This window comes from Eschrichtius robustus, chromosome 6 (genome assembly GCF_028021215.1).
Source record: "Eschrichtius robustus isolate mEscRob2 chromosome 6, mEscRob2.pri, whole genome shotgun sequence".
NCBI classification, from domain to species: Eukaryota; Metazoa; Chordata; class Mammalia; order Artiodactyla; family Eschrichtiidae; genus Eschrichtius; species Eschrichtius robustus.
Window position 1 is genome coordinate 10,014,626 of NC_090829.1, and position 26,085 is coordinate 10,040,710.

At 37.6% G+C, this 26,085-nt stretch overlaps 1 protein-coding gene and 1 long non-coding RNA gene across 2 annotated transcripts in view; one reads left to right on the top strand and one right to left on the bottom strand.

Annotated features, from left to right (window-relative positions):
* Positions 1-26,085, top strand: part of TBC1D5 (TBC1 domain family member 5) — a 535,061-nt gene that overhangs the window by 352,961 nt on the left and 156,015 nt on the right. The window lies entirely within an intron of this gene.
* LOC137766812 (uncharacterized) lies at positions 6,835-12,089 on the bottom strand. The gene is made up of 3 exons (XR_011074374.1): positions 11,911-12,089; positions 10,732-10,813; positions 6,835-7,002 (listed from the first exon to the last, which is right to left on the bottom strand). It is a non-coding gene; the product is annotated as an uncharacterized lncRNA (long non-coding RNA).

The following is a 26,085-nucleotide window of genomic DNA, read 5'->3' on the forward strand; positions in this document are numbered from 1 at the left end:
GTTAGTATTTGGTTTCACCTTTCAATTTTAAACTTATTTCAAAGCTATTAATGGACAGTCCCCTTAGAATGAAGAGAACAGGTTTCTTTCAGTGCCAGCCTGGTGAGTCCATGAAGCAGGAAGCTGGTGAACCTCTGGAAGGAATGGGTCAGGTACCTCCAAATGGCTTATGAGACATCATTAGGACTTGATGCTTTACACCTGCAGCCTGAATGATCCGCTGTTATTACTAGTAGCTGTAGATTGATCCAAAAAATGAAATTGGGTCTAAAGTGGAGAGTGGCAAGTGAAATCAGAAAAAAAGACAGCTAGGAAGAATTTTACTAAAGGTGAACTAGAACCAATGATAATTATAGGCAGTTTTGTGTAAAAGGCATTCCTAGGTCCCCTGCTACTCAAAGTGTGGCCCATTGACCAGCAGCACCGCATCTCTTGGAAGCTTGGGAGCAATGCAGAATCTCAGGTCCCACACCAGGCTAGCCTACTGACTCTGAATTCACATTTTAACAAGATTCTTCGTAGACTTGCATGCACATTAAAAATAGAGAATCACTTGCTTAATATGTGAGCAGGCAGGGGATTGGGTCAGAGATTGGTAGTGAAGACATTACCAAAGCAACGTCACACTTTTACGTGGGGACAAATTCTATGCAGCTGTGATAGTTCCAAGGGGTGTTTTTCAACAAATACACAGGACAATTGCAATTGTTATATTGGCCCAACTTACTGGATTTTGGAATAAATTCAACATGGAAATATAAAATTTGATTAATGATATTTAAGTTTAATTTTTAATTGTTTCTTTCCCAGAGGAGAAGTTACAGTTCAAGTGGGTATTATAAGTGTGAAGGGGTTTACAACCGAGAGATGATTTAGATTTAAATCTAAACTCTAAAAAAAGTTCTGAGCTTAGACTTTCTTAACCTGGTTTTTAAAAAGTGGTAGAAGTGTTTGGATTCTGATATTTTAAAAACTCAGTTGCTTCATCTCAGGAAGTTAAAAAAGAAGGCGGGTATATTATTATAATTTTTTTTTTTTTTTATAATACCAAAAGAAAAATTTAGGTTGAAACTTTTAGGTAACTTGTCACACCATTTTAAAAATTTAGTTTAGAGTTGTGAGCAAATCAGTTTAGCTAATTCTCAATTATTCATATTAAGAAGAAGCAAGAATAGTCTAAGAGGTGACTATTTAGTAAAATAAGTGAATAAGGAGAATCTCAAAAGACCAGGTTATATAGTATTAAGGGACTAAACCAGGCTTACTTCGATATATAAAGTCATCATTTAACAAGTGCTTTCAGGTGCCTGAGCTCACATGCCCTCCCAGCTCCTCTCTGAGGTAGACAAACACTGAGTCTCAAGGAAGCTGACGGGCTTAACCAAGTACTGAAAGCTGGTGGTTAAGAGAGCAATGTCTAAACTTACATCATCAGACTCCTGGGCCAAATACCACCCTGTTCTGAAAGCATAAAACAGAGAAATACCCCCAGGTTGTAAAACATACATGTAAAAGTATATAAAGATAAATTTGTAATTGATGATTAAATAACATACATTGTCAACCTAGTACAGAAATTAACTGTTCTATGGAACAGACTAGAAAGTTCATAGATTCAAGTATATATAAAAATTAGTGTATACTGATAGTAGATAGATAGTGAATATGTTCCAGGTGCTTACATATCCTAACATGATAAAGGTGACTTCATATTTATGGAAGATAAATTATTCAGTAAATAGTGTTGAGACAATTAATCTATTTGAGAAAAATTAGGTCCTTACCCCAGTCCATACGCTGAAATTAATTCCAAAAAGATTTAAAAGTAAAAAGTGAAAGTGTGAAAAACTAGAAAAAATAGTTGAATATATTGTGTTCTTGGATATGGAAAGGGCTTTCTGCGTATGATTTCAAAGCAAGAAAACAGTAAAGAAGATTGAGAGGTTTTAGAAAATAAAAATGTTAAGCGTATGGAAGAAAAACCATCAACTGAAGGGCAAATAAACTACAAAAAATATTTATAACTATGTTACAGAGGATTCATGACCTTAATATATTAAAAGCTCTTACAAATAATTAGAAAGAGGAGTAACAACTGACTAGAGAAATGGGCAAATGGTACAGACATTTTGTGTGTACCATTTTGTGTGTGTATATGCACATATTTACTAATGAACATATTTAAAAAATTAAGTAATCAAAGCCATGTTAATTAAAGCAACAGTGATGTGTCATTTTTGCCTATTGGATTAACAAAGGTAAAACCAAAATAATGCACCCTGTGTTGGGGCGGTTTCATGGAAAGCATCAATTCGATGGTTTGTTTCAAAATGCATAAAACTGTACATAACCTTTACCCTCCAATTCCATTACTGGGCATTTACTCACAAGAAATAATTAATGGTATACAGAGGTTTTGCCTTAGAGATTTTTTGGCGATATTATTTATGATACTGAAAAATTCTGTAAATGTAAATGCCTAAAAATAGAGGATGAGTTCAATAGATAATAGTGTATCCATACAATGGAAGACTATTCAGCCACTTATATGTGTAGAGAATAGAATTGGAAAGCCATAATCCGCGATTATTTCTGGGCTATGAGATTATCGGTGCCTTTTTGTTTTCTTCTTTTTGCTTATGCTTTTCTTTTCTAGCTTTTCTGACACAAATACTGATCACTTCTGTAGTAACGAAAAATAATAAAGTCATCCTTGACATTAGTTGATATGTAGAAAAATACATAACCAATTATTTTAAATGTAGATCAAACGTTTACCTTTAACTGAGCACTTGTTAGGTGCTGGTGCTAACTCGGGAAATACAGCTCAAGGAATTCATCATGAAATAAAGAAGTTGTGTAAATAAAAGGCATGTGAGTCTGAAAGACTTGTGTAGTGATAAAGGTAGAGGTACTGGTAGCTCAGAATGGTCATCTGGGCTTCATGACAGTCAGGAGGCGGGTCGAGCAAGAAGAGATATTGGAGAAAGGTTTTGGAGAAGTTCCCCAAATCCCTGGAAGAGGCAGAGCATTTCTGTCATGTGTGGAAGTGGTGAAGAGAGCTGGACTTTTAGCCCGCAATTAGGAAAGACTAAAATGTGGACTCCATGTGGGGAAGCGGCCAGAACTGAGTCTCAGCAGGAGTTTAGATGTGGTAACGTGTTCATCAGATGAAGAGTGCAGGCCAAAGTTGACCAGATTTGCATTCTAGAAAGATCTCTCTGGAGCAGAATGCACCTAAATAGGATGGCAGCAAGGAGACAGATTAGAAAACTGATGGAGTGTCGGGCAGGAAAGAGAAGGCGTTTGGCAGTGGATTTGCAGAGGGAAGGATGACCACATGTCAGAGAATGAGGAGTCTTGGTCCTCAAGCACTGGAGACGGGAGAGGGGGAGTTTAAGGGCGAGGTGCCATTAACTCCACCCCCAGATACAGGAGGAGAGAGGGGAGGGGGGGAGAGGGGGGTGCCATGATGAGTTCTGTGTCAGAGGATTAAGTTGAGTCGACTGTTCAAATCTCTGTTACAGTAACATACTTTGATTTCTTACTGCATTTTCAGCTTGAATATTCCTTTTACAATTCTTTGTAATGTTCTCTTAAAATCTTCCCAGACACTTTGCTTCATGTAAATGTGGTGGTTTAAAAGTTTTCATTTAAATACTGTTTATTAGAAGGCACTGTAGGATAGTGATTAAGAATATGAACTCAACTCCACCACTTCCTCTGTGTGACCTTAGGAAAGCAACCTGCATCTCTCAGCTACGGTTTCTCATCTGCAAAATGGGCGTAATACCTTTAAAGAGTTCAGAATTAAATGAAGGGCTCCATGTAAAGATCTCACCGTAGTAATCACTCAAATGTTAACCAGTGTTATTTATTATAACTTAAGACAAACGGTTTATAGGAAAATACAGTTTTACGATAGATATAATACAGAAAATATTTGCACATTTTTCTAAAAACAAAATGATTATAATATATTCGCTGTGCAAAAGCAAGGGAACTCTGTACATATTAATATGACATTTTCAGAGACTTGTAAGTTGAAGAGCGCGTGCCTGCAGCCCAGGATTTATCTACAAGGAGGTGATCTGTGGTGTCTGATTAAATTAGCAGAGAAGCAGCAGGGACAAGCCCTGGCGCTCTGGGTAACTGCGAGAAGAAATACACTACTAGACACACACCTGTACTGATTTTATAAATATTTGTGCGTTGGATGAAATTGCTTAGATCCCTGGGAAAGAAGCTGATTCCCTCCGTCACTGACTCCAGACTCCATTACCGTGATGTGTCCATCCCTCTGTCTAATCCCACGGCCCTTGCAGCTCTTCTGGGAAGGGTGTGGAGGCCCCAGAGGATAACACTCCGGAGTCTTCAGGGCACATTGACTCTCCATCCTCAGCCTCCTAACATGAAACAGGAGCCGCTTTTGTTAAAGTTACAGTGACAGCCTCGGTCTGTACTTTCTTTCTGCCAGACGTTCACTTTCTCCATGTGCTCACTCTCAGTCAGGTATCTGTGTCATGGCCCGTGAGATCTTACTTCACACTTACAGGCCGTGGGTGTGCCCGGCCCCTCAGCACAGTCGCACCCCAGCACTGCTGCTGCCCTCTCCCTGCTTGTGCTGACAGCCTGAATTCGATATGGGCCTGCTTCTTTGGGGGTCTCAGACCCTCCATCGCCTGAAGGCCCTGTTTGCCCCCGTGCTGTTTTCATGCATAGACTTTTTAAAATTTTTATTGGAGTATAGTTGATTTACAACGTTGTATTAGTTTCCAGGTGTACAGCAAAGTGAATCAGTTATACATATACATATATCTACTCTATTTTAGATTCTTTTCCCATATAGGTCATTACAGAGTACTGAGTAGAGTTCTTTGTGCTATACAGTAGGTCCTTGTTGGTTGTCTGTTTTATATATAGTAGTGTGTATATGTCAATCCCAATCTCCCAGTTTATCCCTCCCCCACCCTTACCCCTGGTAACCATAAGTTTGTTTTCTACATCTGTAACTCTATTTCTGTTTTGTAGATAAGTTCATTTGTACCCTTTTTTTAGAGTCCACATATAAGCGATAGCATATGGTATTTGTCTTTCTCTGTCTGGCTTACTTCACTCAGTATGACAATCTCTAGGTCCATCCATGTTGCTGCAAATCGTTCCTCACTGTGAACTTCTCAGACTGAAGTTTCGCAGGCAACAACTGGGTAGCTGCCTGGTCCCTTCATGTTGAGACCCACCCCCAGGGTGGAGGGGACCCGAGCATGAGATAGAAACATAGGGTTCTTCCTGCCCCCTTGTGTGCCCATAGCCCCCACTTCCATCTGGGAGCTCTGGGCTGTCCTGAGGGTTTGTAAACACACAGTGGGAACTGTTTACCATCCCACTAGTTTCTAGAAGAACTGTCTGGCAAATTTGCTACTGCCGGCAACTATTTCAAGACTACTTTTTCATATTAAACAAACAGATAATGTTCTGCTTCTCACATTAACATTCATTCCGTTTTAAATTTGAAGTTTCTTTTCCTTAGAATTGATCTTCTTAGCCCTCTGCTGCAAGGCCCTCGACTGTCTTCTCTCTAGCATTAATTTTAGGTAGTGACCAACATCCTTGCCTTTTTTTTTCCCTTAAACTTATCTCCTCACCCATGATTAAAAGGATTATCTCCTCAGTTCTCTTAGATACAATTCACTGCAAATGTCATGCAAGATATTATAGGTGGTACATTTCTGCTATATGGTGTGTGTATGTGAGTATACATACATCCCTTTTAATGTCATGTTTACAGATTTCTGAATGCCAGTATGTGAAGATCAGTTTCTACTAACCATGGAAATATGTAGGGCGAGATAGACGACCACTTATTACTGGTCAGATTCTTTTCTTCAAGTAGTTTGTTTTGACACACAAGTCACTAAGTGGTTTTTCAGAGAAAGCTTAGCTTGATGGGTCGTCACATAAGCTATCTGACATTTGTCCCCAGTCAGACCGGATGTCACATGAAAAATTTACTCGGGCGGGAGGCTCCTAGGAATAAACAGTGCTCTGGTGTTGCTCACAGGGGACTCGGCAAGGTGAGCGGAGCTTCAGCTTGTCACGGATGCACTGTTCTGACAAACATAAGTAGATGCTAATGGCTAAATCGTGACAGAATAAAGTCCCACAACCATATGGCTAATTGCCACAACAATATCTTCAGTGTTATTAATCAAGTTTTCATAGTGTGCCATGATAATTGGAATAATTAGAAGCAGCCTCGGCCTTGCTCGTCTCCACCACGCACTTTGCAGACAGGGGTCTCACACAGCCACACTTGCACATTCAGTGCTGTATTGCCCAGTGCCATCTTCTCCTCGGAAATACTTCGGTTCGTTAATAACTGAACTGCTTGCCATCGGTGCATTTTGTGTGAGCTTCTGTAGGCGCGCACGTATCTAAGTGAAACCACCAAAACCCCCGTGCCTCCGTTTAAATAGGCAGTATTCCTTTAAGGCAGGAAGAGAAGTCTGCCCGTCTTGGATCTTATAGTTTGAAAGATGAATTCATTGTACACTAATCTGGATGATGGACATTCATTTTTTGGTCATATATTTCCCCTTTTAGCTAATTTGGTTAAGAAAATGAGGAATTAGAAAGCAATTGAATAAATTACAAGATGTAAGTATTTGCATAATTTGTTTCAGGCAAATACTATGTAATAGTGCTCCCAAAATGAGTTATTTTGAGCATGTCTTTCAATTATGGATGAAGTAAATATTACCATCTTTAATATCACCATCGAAACTTATATTGTCATGTTGCTAATATTGAAGTATACTCACTTCAGTCATTTATAAGCTAATATCCGTTCCTTCATCTTAATAGTGGAACAAGAACTTGTTTGTGTTTGTCACAGCCTTCTAATTAAGAGAGCTTCTCGGGCTGCTTTGCTTTGTGAGGAGGTGACTGGACAGGAGAGACACAAGATTGATGATAACCGGCTTGGTGGTGGTACAGAAGCATCTAGACAAACAGATGAAGGGAAATGGCTGTTGGAGCTGTCTATTGTTAAACAGCTTCTCTAATTATTGTTGGATATATATAAGTAGTCATGTCTTTGAATTCTGTGCCATCTCAATTTTTGTCTTCCTTGCCCTTTTCTGTCCCATTGCATTCTTTAACTAGAGATAAGTCATACCACATTTTTCTAAAATTTAAGATATTCTTGTGTCTTTGGTTAAAATTATCCCCCCAAATCCCAAAATGAAAATACCTGATTAGAAATACTGTTTTATTATAACTTCAGAATTACCTCGGCCAAAAATCTTTGCATCAGTGATCACAAAACTTAAAATCACTGTGTTACTCAGTTTCTTTTATTTAAATGAGTCTTCTCTTTTCCTCTCTTTGCCTCTCACTCCGGATGGGGTGAGAGGCAAAGAGTAGAGACTATATTAGGATAAGGCAGCAAAAAAAAAAAAAAAAAAAAAAAAATCTGATGTTTTTCTTTCAGTCAACTCAATTAATGATTATTTATTCACTTTGTGGATAAAATGATTTAGATCTTTTACTTTTCTCCTACTTTGTCTTTTTACTATTCATTAGATAAAGGACAGACAAGGAAACAAATGAAACTTCATTTTGGTGCTCATTAACAGTGATGATAAAAAATTGGTGTGGAGTAAAATATTAAACCAATGTCTAAAATGAAGCTTGAGTTACATGTAGGTTTTGTCTATTCATGTCCTGCTTTAAATAAGGTGTAATTGTGTTCTTCATTTAAACTTCAGATTTATCCTTTGTATCAGTCAGGATACACTTGGCAGCAAGTTGTAGAAAACCCTACCTCAGACTGGCTCAGGCATGAAGGAACTTAATTGTCTCCTACAGCTGAAGTCTAGTGGTGCTGCGACTCTAGGGGCTCAATTAAGGACTCAAGTATTTTTTCTGTTTAACCTCATCGTCAGTTTCTTAAGACCCATTCTCTTGGATTCACAAATGATTTGGGGGCTACAGCCTTCCTTGCTCTAGCCTAGCAGGAGAGAGAGAATGAACCTTTCATCAAATACAAAACAACAGTTCCTATCAATCCAAATCGACCAAATTAGATCTGTGCCTACCCCAAACCAAGAATGGTTTCCAAAGAGAATATCATATACTGGTTTACCTTAGACTAACTGGAGTCTGCCTTTAGAGCAGTGGTTCTTAAATTGTGGCCTCTGGGCCACCACTGTCAACATTCCCTGGGAACTTGTTAGAAATGATCCACTTTAGACCCACTGGGTCGGAAACTCCAGGGGGGTAGCCCAGCCATCTGGGTCTTTAAAAACTTTCCAGATAATTCTGGTGCATACTGTGTTTGAGAACCACTGACCACCAGAGCAAGGGATGCTATCAACTTTCTTCTGAATAATGATGGGGAGACGTGCATGGCTGGCCTAAATTAAGTTCGTTTAGGAAGGAATGAGGCCAGAATAGATTCTTGGTAGCCAGTCACCTTCTCTGTACTTTAAGACTAAAATAATTAAGTATGTTTTCTCTCTTGCACAGTTATTTATATGTGATGTACATCATTTGTCATGAAACTCAACTATTCCAAATTCTTTTCCTGTTAAATGTGGCAGACAGTGCTTTTTACCCACCTAATATCTCCGTTCACCCTTTCTTCCTTGCTAAAATAAGTCTGATTTAGAGTTTGTTGGGTATTTTTGTTGTTGTTTTTGGAATGTTACTGTACCTACGTTCAGGTGTGCAGTGTGACACAGTTTAGGCCAATTATATTTCATCTCCAGCCTCTCTGATGGGGATTTATGTCAAAGATTTGCTTTCAAGACATAGGCCTCACCCTTTCTTTTTATCACTTTCTCTTTTTTTCCTATGTGAAGGCTGTAGATGCAGCAGCCATTTTGCATGTATGAGTGAATGCCAAAGAGAATTTCAGAGACCTCAGCCCTGACATCTTTAAGCTGTAGACCCAAAGCCAGCAAGCACATACTTTGGCCTTCTCTTTCCTGAGACAAAAATAAACCTCATATTTAAGACGCTGATTTTTTTCTTACTTGCAACCAAATGCAATCCTAACGGATTGAGTAACATAGTGTAATTGTTTTCATGAAAGTAGATATGTGCAGCCTTCCCTGTTTCCAAATTCTTTCCCCTATTTTCTAGACTTTACTTACTGCCCATATCATTACAAAGCCCTTGTAGAGTGGCTAAGCCCACATGCTTTAGGCTTGAATATCCTCTCTCCATATCTTACTATGTTTGTCAAGTTATATAAATTCGTCAAGCCATAGTTTTCTGAAATGTAAAATGAGAATAATACTACTTCATTTGGCTGTTAAAGGGATTAACTATGTTAATGGATGTACACCGTTAGCCCCACGCCTGACATATTTTAAGCTTTGAAAAAATGGTGGCTATATGCTGTTGAAGCTCTTTGAAGATGGAAAGTGACCTATATCTGTAAGTATTATACTGTTCAGCAGCATAAGAATAAGGGCATAGAAAACAAGAAGAGAAGTCAGCATGAGCCTTATTTTGTTGCAACACTTATTTGGACATTTTATTAGCAGCTCGTAATACTCTTCTGAGAAGCTCATTGTGCCAAAATAAGATTTTCATTAAGTATGAATATGCATTTGGTTTCTTCTGTCTAGATAACATCTCAACTCTTTTTGTCTTTGGGGAAAATTATCACTTAAATTCTCCAAGGTAATAGCTGAAATCCATCCTGCATAATTTAATATTTTTTAAAATTCAAACTGGATTCTGTAGACTTCCTAAAGGTCATTGTTTAGATTCTTTACTCTAGCAGGCAGGACCCATGACTATTTAATGTGTGTTCTACGACATTTAAAACAGTTAAATATGCAAGCAGGCATTAATAATCCTTTTTGGTGATAGAAAAAGTAGAGCAGTAATTACCAGGGAGTGGTTTTCTGTATTTTTCAGTCTGGGAATTGTGGCCCTGCTAGGGGGAGTCCTAGATGGGTCCTTCTCACTATAGTTTAGAGTCATTCATTGCATGGCTGCCCTGACCACCAGAAAGATCCAGTGAGAGAGTAAATGGGTCAGGGCAAAAAGTTTTTAGCATTATGGAAACATCAACTCAAAGATGTCACCTATGAAATACACATATTGTGACCTTCCACCCTTACACATCCTGTTAATAGTTATCTGTATTTCAAGTAACAGCTATATTTGAGTCTTATCTTTCATTTTTTTGACAGAAAAAAACTTACTATGGGCCCCATGTCAAATAAGACCATAACTTGTCAAGGTATGTTTAATAATACATTCCATTAAAATACTTAACCAAATTCATATCCACCATTTTCAAAATGATCTTATAAGAAATACTTTTCTTATCTTTTGAGTATATGTACTCAGATTTTAAGGCTTAGACCAAATTCAAATCTCTATCATCTTATTCTGATTAAAAGGGATAATTGATTTTATAAGGGTTTTTGTATTATTTCTAAGCTGACTAGCTTATCTGGGCTTTATCTGCGGATTTTTTCCTGTAAAATCGAGTGAAGCGTTTGCTTTAAATATGCAAAGTCAGATCACTTTGGGAGGAATAAAAAAATTATCAGCTCCAATTATCCATTTTAGTATCAGGCTCAGAAGAGCTCGAAATGTTGAAAGGAAAAATAAGGAAAATTCTCCCTTGTCCTGAACCCTTTTGGTACAATTCCATAGAAATATGAAAACCATTTATGTAGAGATTTATATCAAAAGCTGACTTACCAAGGTCTCAGTGTCTGGATTTAGGAAATCTTGAAATGAAAGACCAGATCCCATAATCCTTAGAACAAGGAAGGTGTATTTCCTGTTGTAAATGAGATTATATTTAAAAATTAGGCTTTCTTTAAAGGCTCCAATTAAGAAATAGAGTCTTCAGTTTTATGGTCAGGCAGTTCTAGGTTTTAATCCTGACCCCACCATTTTTTTAGCTCTGCAGCTGCTTCATCTGTACAACGAAGACATAATGATTGCCCCCCAGAGCGGGTATAAGTTTAAAGGAAAATGACTTCCATGAAGTATCCAAAACAAGTGTCTTCAGTAAATGGTAGTTCCTCTGTTAATCACCAAAGTCTAAACATACGCCAAGAATTAGCATGAATTTGAATCTCTAAAGCTACTGTGGATGATGAGTGGAAAATACTCCCTCTAACTTCCCGGCGGCTCCTAAAGTCGGTGTTTCTGAGGCAGGTCGTATCTGCCTCTGCCCTTCAGTTATTCCTCTACTTCCTCACCTCCAGCTGCCTACTCTCGTGGTCATGTCAATAATCTCTTTATTTCCAGTAATTGTACCACCCGAAGAACACCCACCTCAAAACTTGCTTCTCGGGGCTTCCCTGGTGGCGCAGTGGTTAAGAATCCACCTGCTAATGCAGGGGACACGGGTTCGAGCCCTGGTCCGGGAAGATCCCACATTAAAAAAAAAAAAAAAAAAAAAAAAAAACTTGCTTCTCTCTGACTTGTTCCCACCCCTTCCATGATCGTATCTCCAATTCCAGGCTGATTTCCGGTTCATTTACCCCACTGCTTTCCACTGTCCTTTATTCCACTAGTGTCCTTAATTCCCCAGCTCCTCCAGTGCTCCCTCGTTCTAATCACGCCCGAGCATTTACCCACAGCACCCTCGTTCCTTCCTCCCTCTGTGTCATTGACTAGCAAAACCCAAACCCTACTGGTGCCTGTAAGTGAGCAGCTGAAGGTGGCCAGACAGAAACAGCCGTACTTACTGACCTCTCTTCAAGTGGGCCCTCGCACTGTGGAGCAGCCCTCCAGTATTTCCTGCCGTCTTAAACATCTAACACCTCTCCAGCCGCCCCCCGCCTCCCCACCTCCCCACGCCCTTGCTGTTTATTTCACTGAGAACCTAGGAGGGAACTTGCTCACATTCCCACAGGCATATCTTACCGTCTGTTTCGTCTCTCCCTGCTCCTCTTCAAAACTGCCCTTATCTCTCTGCTCAGGCACTGGGTCCTACTGTCTCCTACACGAAGATTTGTTCCTGCACTTCTGTCCATTCAGTTCCGCTCTAGTTAAGTCCCCCTCTACTGTATCATTATTAGTATTTGAACATGCTGTCTTTTCTGTCTCATCTGAAGGAATAAGAAACAAACATGAAACACCCCACCTTGAACGTGAATCCCTCTCCAGCTATTTCCTATTTCTCACCAGCTGTTAGAGCAAACAAAGCTCCTCATGCAAAGGGCAGAGGGGCAGCACAATTCCGTTTCTTCAGCTTCCACTCTCTTAAACCCACTACTCTCTGGCTGTCACCTCCTACCCCCTGCCCCATTCCTCTAACCACTTTTCCCCATGTTGCTAAATACAGTGGTCAATTTTCATTCCTTTACTTACTCAGCCTCTCATCCTTGAAACCATTGATTTCTACATCCTTCTTGAAATACTCTCTTTACTGGATTTCCGGAATATCCCATTCTGGCTTTTCTCCTACTTCCACTGGCTGTTTCTCCTCCATCTCCTTCATCAGCTCAGTTTCCTTTCCCAGCTGCTAAATGTTGACATGGCCACCTCAGAGTACCCCATCCCCAGACCTCTTTTTTTCTCTGTCTCCCTGGGTGATTTCACAAGTCCTGGGGCTTGAAATGTCATTTCTAAGTTCATGACTCCCAAAGCGGTATCTCCAGTTTCTGCTTCTCCTCTTATGAGATCTAAACTGACATACCTAACTTCCGAAGCATCACTTGGAAAGCCACAGGACCCTAACTTCACATGTCCAAAGCTACATTCTTGGTTTTCTCCTGAAAACTTCTCTGCTTTCTGTCTTCTCCCGTCCGTAAATAAAATGACACCAACATGCACCCACTGGCTCCCCTGAAGCCCGGGGATGAATCATCTGGATTTCTTTATTTCCCTCTCATCCCACATCCATCAACAAATCACAGTGGCTCTCTCTTCAAAATATATCCAGAATCTCCCCCACTTGTTTGCAAACTCCACCAGGCCAGCTCACCCTGGTCCCGGTCTTCTGTCACCTTTCACCTGGACTGTTGCAGATGCCTCCTAACTGGGCTCCCTGCTTTCATCCCAGTCTCCCTGCAGTCTCTTCTCTGCACAGCAGCAAGAGTGACCTGTTTTAAATAGAAATAGAATTATAACAGTTTCCTACTCAGAAACCTCCAAGAGCATCCAATCTGTCTTAATTCATTTGGGCTGCTATAACAGAGTTCCATAAGACTGGATGGCTTATAAACCACAGAAATTTATCTCTCATAGTTCTGGAGTCTGGGAAGTCCAAGATCAAACCACTGGCCAATTCGTTGTTTGGTGATTCATAGATGGCCGTTTTCCCTCGTTTCCTCACAGGGCAGAAGGGGCAAGCGAGCTCTGCGCGATCTCTTTTATAAGGACACTGATCCCATTTGTGAAGGCAGAACTAACTCCATTCCCAGAGGACACACCTCCCAATACCATCACACTGGCTGTTAGGATTTAATGTATGAATTTTGTGGGGTCACAAACATTCGGTCTCAAGCACCATCACACTTGGAACGGTACCCGGAGCCCTTCCCTGCTGTGGCCCATGCGATCCTGTGTGGCCCCTTCACCTCTCCATCCTCTTCTTCCAGACACTTCCTTAAACAAGTCAAGTTTGTTCTGACCATGGAGCGTTTGCACTTGCTGTTGCTTCTTTATTATTTCCACGCACTCACCCTAAGATGTCCCCATGGCTTGTTCCCTCACTTGATTTGTGGTTCATTATCCCCTTATGCACTTTTATTTTTCTTAATAGCACTTACGATCTATTATGTATTTATTGGTTTACATTCTGGCTCCCCCACTACAGTGTAAGCTCTAGGAAGGCAGGGACTTACCTCCTTCATTGCTATGTCCTTAGCACACAGAATAGGACCCGGTGTATATATGTTTTTAATAAACATTTGAGAATGAATAGATTACATTTTACTTTTTTTTTTTTAAGTTCTCTCATGCAAAGTCATTAGATAGTTAATGAGCATCTGCAGTATAGAGAGTGTCTATAATAAGGGGGAAGAGAATAGAGTTGTAGGGGAAGAGCTGGCCGTATGTGTGTTATCACAGAGACCAGGGCACAGGATTCGTGGGATGGGGGAGGAGGATGTCAGTTGAGATGAGGATAATATTTGATTTTTGCTTGGGCAACTGAGATGGAGAGCAGAGTCGGAGCAAATTTGGAGGGCGGTAAATGAGTTCAGTGTTGGACGTGTTGAGTGTCAGGTACTCGTGAGATACCCAGGTGCTGAGGCCCAGTGACCAAGCGGCTGTACATATAAGTCTGAAACTCACAGGGGAGATATCTAATCTGGAGAGGAATTTTAAGAAATAGCAGATGCATGGTTAAGTGAGAGAGATTGATCTCTAGCTTGACCAAGAAGAAAGGTGGGAAGGATGGGTGTGAGTGCTGGTAATTTTGTGGGCTTTTACTCTGAGATGATACGCTGTTAGAGAAATTTGAGCAGAGGCATGGCATTATCTGACTTACCTTTTGAAAGGAGCACCTTGCAATCAGCGATGAGAGTTGACTGTAGGAAGACAAGGGCAGAAGCAAAGAAATCAGTTAAGAAGGTATTGAAATAATAATCATTTTCTACTAGAAGTAATTTTCTACTACCAAATAAGATCCATGGAGATAGAGATTTTTTGTCTGTCTCGATTACTGCCAAAACCTCACCATTTATAACAGAAGTTGGCATATATTTGCCTCTCAAATTTTTTTCTTCCAGTTTTATTGAGATGTAATTGATATACAGCACTGTATAAGTTTAAGCTGCATAACATAGTGATTTGACCTGCATACATTATGAAATGATTACCACGATAAGTTTAGTGGACATCCATCATCTCATATAGATACAAACTAAAAGAAAAGTACTTTTCCTTGTGATGAGAACTCTTAACATTTATATTAATCATGTTGTACATTACATCCCTATTACTTACGAATCTTATAACTGGAAGTTTGTGCTTTTGACTGCCTTCATCCAGTTCCACCTTCCCCACCGCCTACCTTTGGTAACCACAAATATGATCTCTTTTTCTGTGAGTTTGTCTGTTTGTTTCTGAATTTTAGTTGACCTATGATACTATGTTAGTTCTCAGTACTCAACATAGTGATTTGATATTTCTATACATTACAAAATGATCATCATGATAAGGCTGGTTACCATCTGTCATCATACAATGATGTTATGTTATTATTGACTAGATTTCCCATACTATACATTTCATCCCCGTGACTCATGTATTTTGTAACTGGAAGTTTGTACCTTTTAAGTTTCTTCACCTGTTTCACCCACCTCCCTCCCCTCTGGCAACCATTTGTTTGTTCTCTGCATCTGTGACTCTGTTTCTGTTTTGTTATAGTTATTCATTTGTTTTGCTTTTTAGATTTCACATATAATAAGTTAGATCATATGGTAATTGTCTTGCTCTATCTGACTTCTTTCCCTTAGCATAATACCCTCCAGGCCTATCCGTGTTGTTATAAAGGGCAATATTTCATTCTTTTTTATGGCTGAGTAATAGTCCATTGTATACATATATACTGAATCTTCTTTGCCCATTCATCTGTTGATGGACCCTTAGGTTGCTTTCATATCTTGGCTGTTGTAAATAATACTGCTGTGAATGTTGAGGTGCATATATCATTTCGAATTAGTGTTTTCATTTTCTTCAGATAAATACCTAGAAGTGGAATTTCTGCATCATATGGTAGTTCTGTTTTTAATTATTTGAGGAACCTCCACTCTGTTTTCCACAGTGGGTGCACGAATTTACATTCCCACCAAGAGTGCACAAGGGTTCCCTTTCTTTCACATTCTCGCCAGCACTTGGATATTATATTTTGAATATTAACCCCTTATGAGGTATATCATTTGCAAATATTTCTCCCATCCGGTAGGTGACTTTTTCATTTTATTACGTTTTCTTCACTGTGCAAAAGCTTTTTAGTTTGATGTAGTCCCATTTGTTTATTTTTGGTTTTGTTTCCCTTGCCTAAAGAGACGGATCTAAAAACGTATTGCTAAGACTGATGTCAAGAAGTGTACTGCCTGTGTTTTATTCTAGAAGTTTTATGGTTTCAGGTCTTACCTTTAAGTCCTTAATCCAATTTGAGTTTACTTTTGCATATGATGTGAGTAGTCCAGTTTGATTTTTTTGCATATAGCTGTCCAGTTTTCCCAACACCATTTATTGAGGAGGCTATATAAGCAGTGTACATCTGCATTGTATATTCTTGCCTCCTTTGTCATAGATTAATTTCCTGTATAAGTGTGGGTTCGTTTCTGGGCTGTCTGTTCTGTTCCATTGATCTATGTGCCTGTATTTGTGCAAACACCATACTGTTTTGAGCACTGTAGCTTTGTAGTGTAGTTTGAAATCAGGGAGCATGATACCTCCAGCTTTGCTCTTCTTTCTCAAGATTTTTTCAGCTACTTGGGGTCTTTTGTGTTTCCATACAAATTTTAGAATTTTTGTGCCAGTTCTGTAAAAAAATGTCATTAGTCTTGGTAGGGATTGCATTGAATCTGTAGATTGCCTTGGTTTGTATGGTCATTAATTCTTCCAGTCCATGAGCACAGTGTTTCTTTGCATCCATTTATGTTCACTTTGATTTCTTTCATCAGTGTATTATAGTTTCCCAAGTATAGATCTTTCACCTCCTTTGTTAGATTTATTCCTTAGGTATTTTATTCTTTTTGATGCAGTTGTAAATGGGATTGTTTTCGTTCTCTTTCTGATAGTTCATTGTTAGTGTATAGAAACGCAGTAGATTTCTGAACGTTAATTTTTTTCTTGCAACTTTACTGAATTCATTTATTCTAATAGTTTTTTGGTGGCTTTTTCTAGGATTTTCTTTATATAATATTGTGTCATCTGCAAACAGTGACCGTTTTACTTCTTCCTTTCCAATTTGGATGTCTTTTATTTCTTTTTCTTGTCGGATTGCTGTGGCTAGGACTACAAAAGTTTGTTGAATAAAAGTGGCGAGAGTGGGCATCCTTTTTTTCTTCCTGATCTTAGAGGAAATGCTTTCATCTTTCACGGTTGAGTATGATGTTGGCTGAAGGCTTGTGATACATGGCTTTTATTATGTTGAAATATGTTCCCTCTACACCCACCTTGTTGAGAGTTTTTATCATAAATGGATGTTGAATTTTGTCAAAAGCTTTTTCTGCATCTACTGAGACGATCATATGATTTTTATTCCTCAGTTTGATAATATGATGTATCACATTGACTGATTTGCAGATATTGAACCATCCTTGCATCCCTTGGAGAAATCCCACTTGATCATGGTATGTGATCCTTTTAATGTACTCTTGCATTCATAAATATTAGTTTGCTAATATTTTGTTGAGGGCTTTTGCACCTATGTTCATCAGTGATATTGGCCTTTAAATTTTCTTTTTTGTGGTATCTTTCTCTGGTTTTAGTATCAGGGTGATGCTAGCCTTGTAGAATGAGTTCCAAAGTGTTTCTTGCTCTTCAATTTTTTGAAATAGTTTGAGATGGATAGGCATTAACTCTTCCTAAATTATTTGGTACACTTCACCTGTGATGCCATCTGGTCCTGGACTGTTGTTTATTGGGAGATTTTTTTAATTACTACTACTGATTCAGTTTCATTTCTGGTAATTGGTCTGTTCATGTTTTCTATTTCTTCCTGATTCAGTCTTAGGATATTGTATGTTTATGGGAATATATCCATTTCTTCTAGGTTGTCCCTTTAATTGGCATATAATGTCATAATAATCTCTTGTCCTTTCTATTTCTGTGGTATCAGTTATAATTTCTCCTTTTCTATTTCTGATATTATTTATTTGGGTCCTCTCTCTTTTTTTCTTGATGAGTCTGGCTAAAAGTGTCTCACTTTTGTTTATCTTTTCAAAGAACCAGCTCTTAATTTCATTTAAGTTTTCTATTTTTTTAAGTCTCTATGTCATTTATTTCTGCTCTGATCTTTATGACTTCTTTCCTTCTACTAACTTGCGTTTTTGTTGTTGTTGTTGTTGTTTTTCTTTTTCTAGTCCCTGTAGGTGTTAGGTTAGGTTGTCTGTTTGAGATTTTTCTTGTTTCCTGAGGTAAGCGTGTATTGCTATAAACTTCCCTCATAGAACTGTTTTTGCTGTGTTCTTTAAATTTTGTATCATTGTGTTTCCATTTTCTTTTGATTTCCACCTTAGGTTCTTCAGTGACCCATTGGTTGTTCAGTAGCATATTGTTTAGTTTCCATGTGTTTGTGATTCTTTTTTTTTCTTTTCCTTATAGGTGATTTCTAGTCTCATAGCATTGTGGTCAAATAAAATGCTTGATCTGATCTCAGTCTTCTTAAATTTATTGAGACCTGTTTTGTGGCCTAGCATTTGATCTGTCCTGGAGAATGTTCCAAGTACTCTTGAATAATTTGTGTTCTGCTGTTTTGGGGTAGAATGTTCTATATATATCTATTAAGTCTGTCTAATCTAATGTGTCGTTTGAGGCCAGTGTTTCCTTACTGATTTTTCTGTCTGGATGATCTGTCCATTCATGTAAGTGGGATGTTAAAGTCCCCTACTATTATTGTGTTACTGTCAATTTCTTTCTCTGTGTTTGTTAATATATGCTTTATGTATTTAGGTGCTTCTGAAGGCCCTCAAGTATTTTTTTCATTAAATGAAAGACTAATTTTAAAAATTAAGTGAATATTTGGTTAATCAAAGTGGAAGATGATGGTGGTAGCATCAGTAAAGTTGGTATCAAGGTGGAAGACCGGGATGCTATCATTAAAATTGGTGACAAAAGGTCAGATTATGAATATGTTTTGAAGATAAAACTCAAAAGGATTTGCTGTGGACTAAATGTGGCGTATGAGAGGAAAAGAAATAAAGGAAGATTCCAAGTTTTTTGGTCCCTGAGCAACTAGAAGTGTGGAGTTGCTGTTTGCTGAGTTAGGAAAAGTAGTGAGAGGGTTAGGAGTTTGGTGTTGGATATTTTCAGTTTGAGATGACTTTTTATAATATTCAAGTAGAGAGGTTCTGTTTCCAGGTAGGATGGAGCAAGCACACTCTACTCTGTCTCTGCCATTGAATGCAGCTAAAAACCTTTTCAGAATAAATGGGATAGCCACTTGAGAACTCTGGGAGGTAAATAATACAGGCTTACTGGAGAACACCAGAATTTGAAGTACCACCAAAGTGGCAGTGACTTTGTCATTTCTTACCCTCCAGTGTCCCTGTCTAGATAGAACACAGCTCTGGTGTCTTGGAATAGTTATTTCAGGTTTTCTCTTTATCAGTGTTCTGAATATCAAGACAAATTTTCCCCTCATCTATAAAGTATATTTTTGTGTAGTAGTACCTGTTTATATTTCCATGAGATTACTTAATGTTCCTCAAATTTCCTCCTTACACTTTACATGTCTAGTGCTCTAGGAAATGAGTACAGTCACACAGAATTTATCTATTTCACCATTTTTCCCCACTTTGTAATGCTAACATGGGTGGGTTTTTTTTAAATTCATTATTTACTTATTGACCTTTTGGGTTTTGTTTGCTTAGCGTTCAAGGTCTTTGTGACTCAGTTTGCTTGTATCTGTCTTCTTGTGATTCAAGTTTTTTGAAGTATAGTTTGACAAAAACATACATTTGCGCTACAGTCAGTACTTAGAAGTAATTTTTCAATTAAAAAATGTCTCTTACGCCCCTTTGTTATAATTCCCTCCCTCAACTCCAGTCCCTGCCAGCACTGATATTTTCATTCTGTCTCTATAGTTTTGCCTTTTCTAGAATATCATATAAATAGAATCATGTAGTATATAGCTTTTAAAGTCTGGTTTCTTTCACTTATCATAAGACATTTAAGATTCATCCATGTTGTTGCTTGTATTGGTAACTCATTGCTTTTTGTTACTGAGTAGTATTACAATGTTTGGATGTACCAGTTTGTTTATTCTCACTCCAGTTGAAGAACATTTGGGTTTTTCCAGTTTGAGTCAATTATGAAAAAAACACTATAAATATTTATGTACAGCTGTTTATGTGAACTTAGTTTTTGCTCCTCTTGGATAAATATCAAGGATATGGACACTGGTTTGTTTGGTAAATATATGTTTAACTTTATAAGAAACTGCCAAGGGGCTTTCAAACTGCTTTTCAAAATGAGTATTCCACCAGCAGTGTATGAGGATTTCAGTTGTATCCTTGTCACCACTTGGTTTTGTCATTTTTTTAAAAGCCATTCTTGTGATTATGTAGTGGTAGCTCACTGTGGTTGTAATTTGTATTTCCGTAATTATTAATCATTTTGAGTACCTTTTCATACGTTTGTTATTCACATCTCTTTGGTGAAGTGCCTGTTGACATCTCGTGATTTTAAAAAATTGAGGTATTTGTTTATTACAGTTGAGTTATGAGAGTTATTTGCATATTCCCTTTTTCAATACATATTTTGTAAATATTTTCTCCCAATGTGTTGCCCATGTTTTCATTTTCTTAACAGTGTCTTTCAAAGAGACATTTTTAATTTTGATAAGGGTCAATTTATCATTTTTTCCTTTTATGGTTAACATTTTCTATATCCTAAGAAATCTTTGCATATATCAATATCACAAAATTTTCTCTTACTTATTTTCAAGACATTTTACAATTCTTGCCTTTACATCTGTTATCCATTTTAAGTTAATTTTTGTGTAAAGTGTGAAATATAGTTCTAAGCTTAATTGTTTTATAGTGGATGTGCAATTATTCCAACATTGTTTGTGAAAAGAGCATTTTTTCACAATTGACTTTCCTTACCATCTTTAGCAAAAGCGGTTGAAAATATGTATAGGTCTGTTTCCAAACTCTGTACTCTGTTCTGTTGATCTAGGTAATAATGGAAATTATGGAAATTATGTAGTAGGACTCTTCCAGCCTTGCTTTTTCTTTTTAAAATTGTTTTGCTTATTCTTAATCCTTTGCCTTTCCATTCATATTTTAGAACCAGCTTGTAATTTCACCGGAAATCTTGCTGGGATTTTGATAATGATTATACTAAGTCTATAAAATCAGCTTTAGGAAAACAGACATCTTGCAGTATTGACTCTTCTAGCCAATAAACAGTGTATCTCTCCATTTATTTAGGTCTTCATTGATTTCTCTCATTATTTTTTGATAGTTTTCAGCTTATAAATATTATGCTTATTATCCGTAAATATTGGATCGGCCAAAAAGTTCGTTCGGTTTTAAGTAAAAACAAAAGACCCATTTTTCATTTTCACGAAGAACTTTACTGAACAACGTATTCACTGACCGAACGAACTTTTTGGCCAACCCAATACTTTATGATTTGGGGGTGCTGATTCTTTTAATTTCAATTTCTAGGTGTTCATTCCTAGTATGTAAAAATGTAACTGATTTTGGCATATTGACCTATATCCTTTCTGAAGTTACTTACTAGCTTAAGTAGCTTCTTTATAGATTGTTTGGGATTTTGTTTGAAAATTATTTCATCTGCAGTTACAGATCACTTTATTTCTTCCTGTCTGATCTCTGTGCCTTTTGTATACAACTTGATAATATTTTGTTAAGGATCTTCATGCTTATGGTTGTGGTGGATATTGGTCTGCGTTTTCTGTCTTTGGGATCTCAGTAATGCTGGCTTCAATATGAGTTTCTGCTTCTTTCATATTTTTAGGAAGAATTTGTGTAAAACTGGTCTTATTCCTTTCTGGTATGTTTAGTTGTATGTCACATTTTACTATTTTTTTCTCATCATTTGTGGGTTTTTTTAATGCTGTGCACTTTGAATGTTATGTTGTTGAATTTCTGAATTTTGTGGTCTTCCTTTAGAGGAATGTTGAGTTTACTTTTGGCAGTCTGTTAAATTACTCTTGGATCATCTTGATCTTTTTGATACTTGTTTCTAGACTTTTTTTTAAGTATGGTTCTAATGTATCCTCTACCCAAGGGCCAATTTAACCCTACTACTAAGACATAGCACTTTGGGGATTTCCACTGGATTCCCTGTGTATACACCAATTTCTCTCAAGCCTGTTTAGTCAGAACGTGGATGTTTCCCAGCCTTGTAAAACCTTCTTGCAATTTTTACACTCCCCAGTAGGAGTTCTTTCTCTGATAGTTTTTCTTTGCTGGAGCCTACTGGAGTTTTACCCTACATACGCACACCTTAGTGTTCAGCGAAAAAGTTAAGGCGATCCCCCGGTGCAGACCTCCAAGTTCTTTCTCTGTATAACTTTCTCCTTTAAAGGTAACATATCCTGCAGACTTCCCTCAGCCTTTCTGTCTTCTCAACCCAGCAAGACCAATGCACATTGCTTTGGGTTTCCCCGTCCTGCTATGTGCTCTCAAAAGTACTTCCAGGCAGAAAACCAGTTACAGAGATCCCCTTGTTTTCTTTTCCCCCTTACATTAGGGATCATGGTGCTGTGCTGCCTGTTTTCTTATGTCTGTGTGTTTCATATATTTTATCCAGTTTTATGTGTCATATCAGCTATTGCAGCAAGGTCTGAAAGGGAAATTATTTTAAGAAATAAAATAAACCAACCCTACTCTAAGAAAATCACCTCTAAAGCAAAGGAAACTGAAACAGATTGAAAATAAAACAATTTGCACAAGCATACTAAAAAAAGCAAATGAAAATGAGGTATAATAATATTCATATCAGACAAGATGAATTTAAAGCAAATAACATTGAATGAGATAAATGAGAACATTTTATGGTTGTGAAAAAGTTACAATTTATAATGAAGAGCTTTCTTTAATCATTGTATACCTCCCCACGCCCCCCTTGTAAAAAAGCCCCTCAGAATTTATAATGTAACAGTTGCAGGAAATATAAGGAGAAATACATAGAAATAACAGTAGTAATAAATGACTTGTACCTCTCCTCATCCATGGTAAATCAGGCCAACTCACTCTAAAGTAGGGATGTAGAGAACCTAACTATTCACATTGAATGTCAGACCTAAGTAATATATATGGAACTCTGTATACTAGAAACAGAGAATGAAATTAATGTATCCATAGAATATTTATTTTTAAAGTAGCCACAAAGAAAAGTTTCAGTAAATTTCACATAGTAGAAAGTTGTATTCTTTGATGACAACACTTGAGATTAATAACAAAAATAGAAAACAACCCCCAGACAAACCTATCACTGAAAATATTAAAACTCTCTTTACTCTTGTATTAAAAGGAAATCAAAATTGAAATTGTGTAATTTCTAGAAAATAATGATAATTAAAGTATATTGATCAGAACTTATTGACTTTGACTAAAACAGTACTCTACTCTTAGAAGTTCTTAGCCTGATACTCTTAAATTACTGAACAAAAATGGAATAAAAATATGTGAATCAGACATTCATCTCGAGTAGTGAGGAAAATAACAGCAAAATAAATCTAAAGAAAACAAAATGAAGGAATTAAAACTAAAAGTTATGAATTGATAAGAAAACATAAATGACACAAGCTAGTATACATACAAACTTTCTTTGGGGGGGAAATAAGTAACAAACATCTTTGCATGGTTTACATAGTTTAAAATAATAAAATAGAAAAATATAAAATATACATGTACAAATTAAAAATAAATTACAAAAGGTGCAAATTTCCAGTTGTCAAATGAATAAGTCTTGGGAATGCAGCATACAGCATGTGATTATAGTTAATAATACTGTATTGCATGTTGAAAAGTAGATAGCAGAGTAGATCTTCAAAGTTCTAGTCACAAGAAAAAAATTGTAACTATGTATGGTGGCGGATATTAACTTGATTTTTTGTGGTGATCATTTTGCAGTATATACAAGTATTGAACCATCGTGTTGTACACTCGAAACTAATATAATATTATGTCAGTTATACCTCAATTTAAAAAGCAAACATAAATAAAATTTTAATTACAAAATATTTGTTTTTAATTTTATACATTCAGGTATAGCCAGGAATGTTCTGGAATAAACTTGTCATTAGCCCCATCCCCTGTTAAAATGTGTTGTAAAGATACCATACTTATAACAGTTTGGAATTGGTAAAGGGTCAATACATATAGGACCCTCAGTACATATGGGAATTTTATGTATGATAAAAGTAGAATTTCAAATCAATAGAAAAATAATGGATTATTTAATAGTACAGTTTTTAGAACTAACTAGCTATTTGGTAAACCATGAAACTGTATCTCTATTTTTGCACCAAAATAAGTTCTGGGTAGATCAGTGATATAAACAAAACTGGAATAAAATTATTATTTTTATATTCTTAGGTGGAATATTCAAATACCCATAAACCATAAAGAAAAAAGTTTGGTAAATTTGACAACATTGCAATAAAATTTCTGCCTGGGAAAAGAGACCTCCCTGTAGCCTGAGAGAGATGGAAAAAGAGGTCACTGAAACTTTCTTGGTCCCTGGTAGCTTTTGGGCCCAGAACTATATTCTGTTATATAACTCTTAAGTAGGGGCTTCAAACTTGAGCTTGCATCAGAATCACCCAGAGGGCTTGTTCAGATTCTGCCAGGATTTCCGGTTTAGTAGATATGGATGGGGAATGTCCCAAAATTTGCAGTTTGAAGAAATTCTCAGGTAGTGCTGATGCCACTGGTCCAGGGACCACACTTTGAAAACCACGGTTTTACTGTGTTCCCAAATGCCCCCTTTTCTCCTGAGATCATTCACTTCTACTCTCTGTAATCAAAGAGTCCAAAATCAAACTAAAGTGTTGAGGTAACATGAAGTAAACCATTTCCTTCTTTCCCAGATATACTGTGCTTTCAAGCACAAAGACCCATATACAGAGATAGTCAGTGCAGCATCATGTGTAATAACAAAGGGAGAAATCTAAATGCCCTCAAAATAAAAGAACTGGTTGAATCATGATACGTCCACTCAGTGGAATACTGTGCAACCACAAAAAATGATAAAGTATTTCTATAAATGCTGATTTGGAATGCTCTCCATTTTAACAATCATATTGTTAAATTTTAAAATGCATGGTATATAGTATGTTCCCATGTTATAGTATGTTTTAAATTTATTTATTTATTATTTATTTTTGGCTGTGTTGGGTCTTCGTTTCTGTGCGAGGGCTTTCTCTAGTTGTGGCAAGCGGGGACCACTCTTCATCGCGGTGCGCGGGCCTCTCACTATCGCGGCCTCTCCCGTTGCGGAGCACAGGCTCCAGACGCGCAGGCTCAGTAGTTGTGGCTCACGGGCCTAGTTGCTCCGCGGCATGTGGGACCCTCCCAGACCAGGGCTCGAACCCGTGTCCCCTGCATTGGCAGGCAGATTCTCAACCACTGCGCCACCAGGGAAGCCCCGCGTGTCTGTTTTTAAAAGGCGTATGCATACCTAGAAGTGCCTCTGTGTTATGGAAGCACATTGGCTGCACTTAGGAAGGTGGATTCAGAGGGAGTGGGTCAAGGAATAGTAAGGGAAATTACTTCTCACTGTATGTCCCGTTACACGTTAAAATTATTTTTCACCTTGCAAAAAGTTATTCAAAATTAACAAAATAATAACCCCACGTAGTTTTCACTGTAATTCACAGGAAATAGAAGAATTTTGGAAGTGGGGACACTGGTAAGACAGGAGGCTGTGGCCAGAGCAGCATTTCCGCCTTTGAGATCGTGGATTTGTAGCTTCTCAGAACCAGCTCTCAGCCACAGTAACTGCTAGCTGATGTGGAAAGGAAATGAGTATTGTTGATAAAAATAAAGTTAAAGTGCTTTACGGGATGTTTTTGTACTTCATATGTGAGTTGCTTTACGAGCAGATTAATTTATGAACGTATTATGTACCATGATGCCCTCAGTAAGCCAGACTTCACTGAGTTTCTGTTCTCTCCGTTAGCCCAATATACAATCTAGACCTCATAAGTCTTTCTAAAATAGGCTGACCAAAAGTGGCAATTAATTTTTCTTTGTAAGTTCTTAGTTCTCTATAGTTTCCTTAATGAGTTTCCGTGAAAGGAAGCACTCTAAATCTTGTAGGGTCCTGTAGCTGTAATTACCACTGTATTGTATGTAACTGGAGTGCTCGTGAAATAGCTGGTCATGATTTATCAAAATAAGTCCTTCAGAAAGCTCCATTTCTTCTACTCAGAAA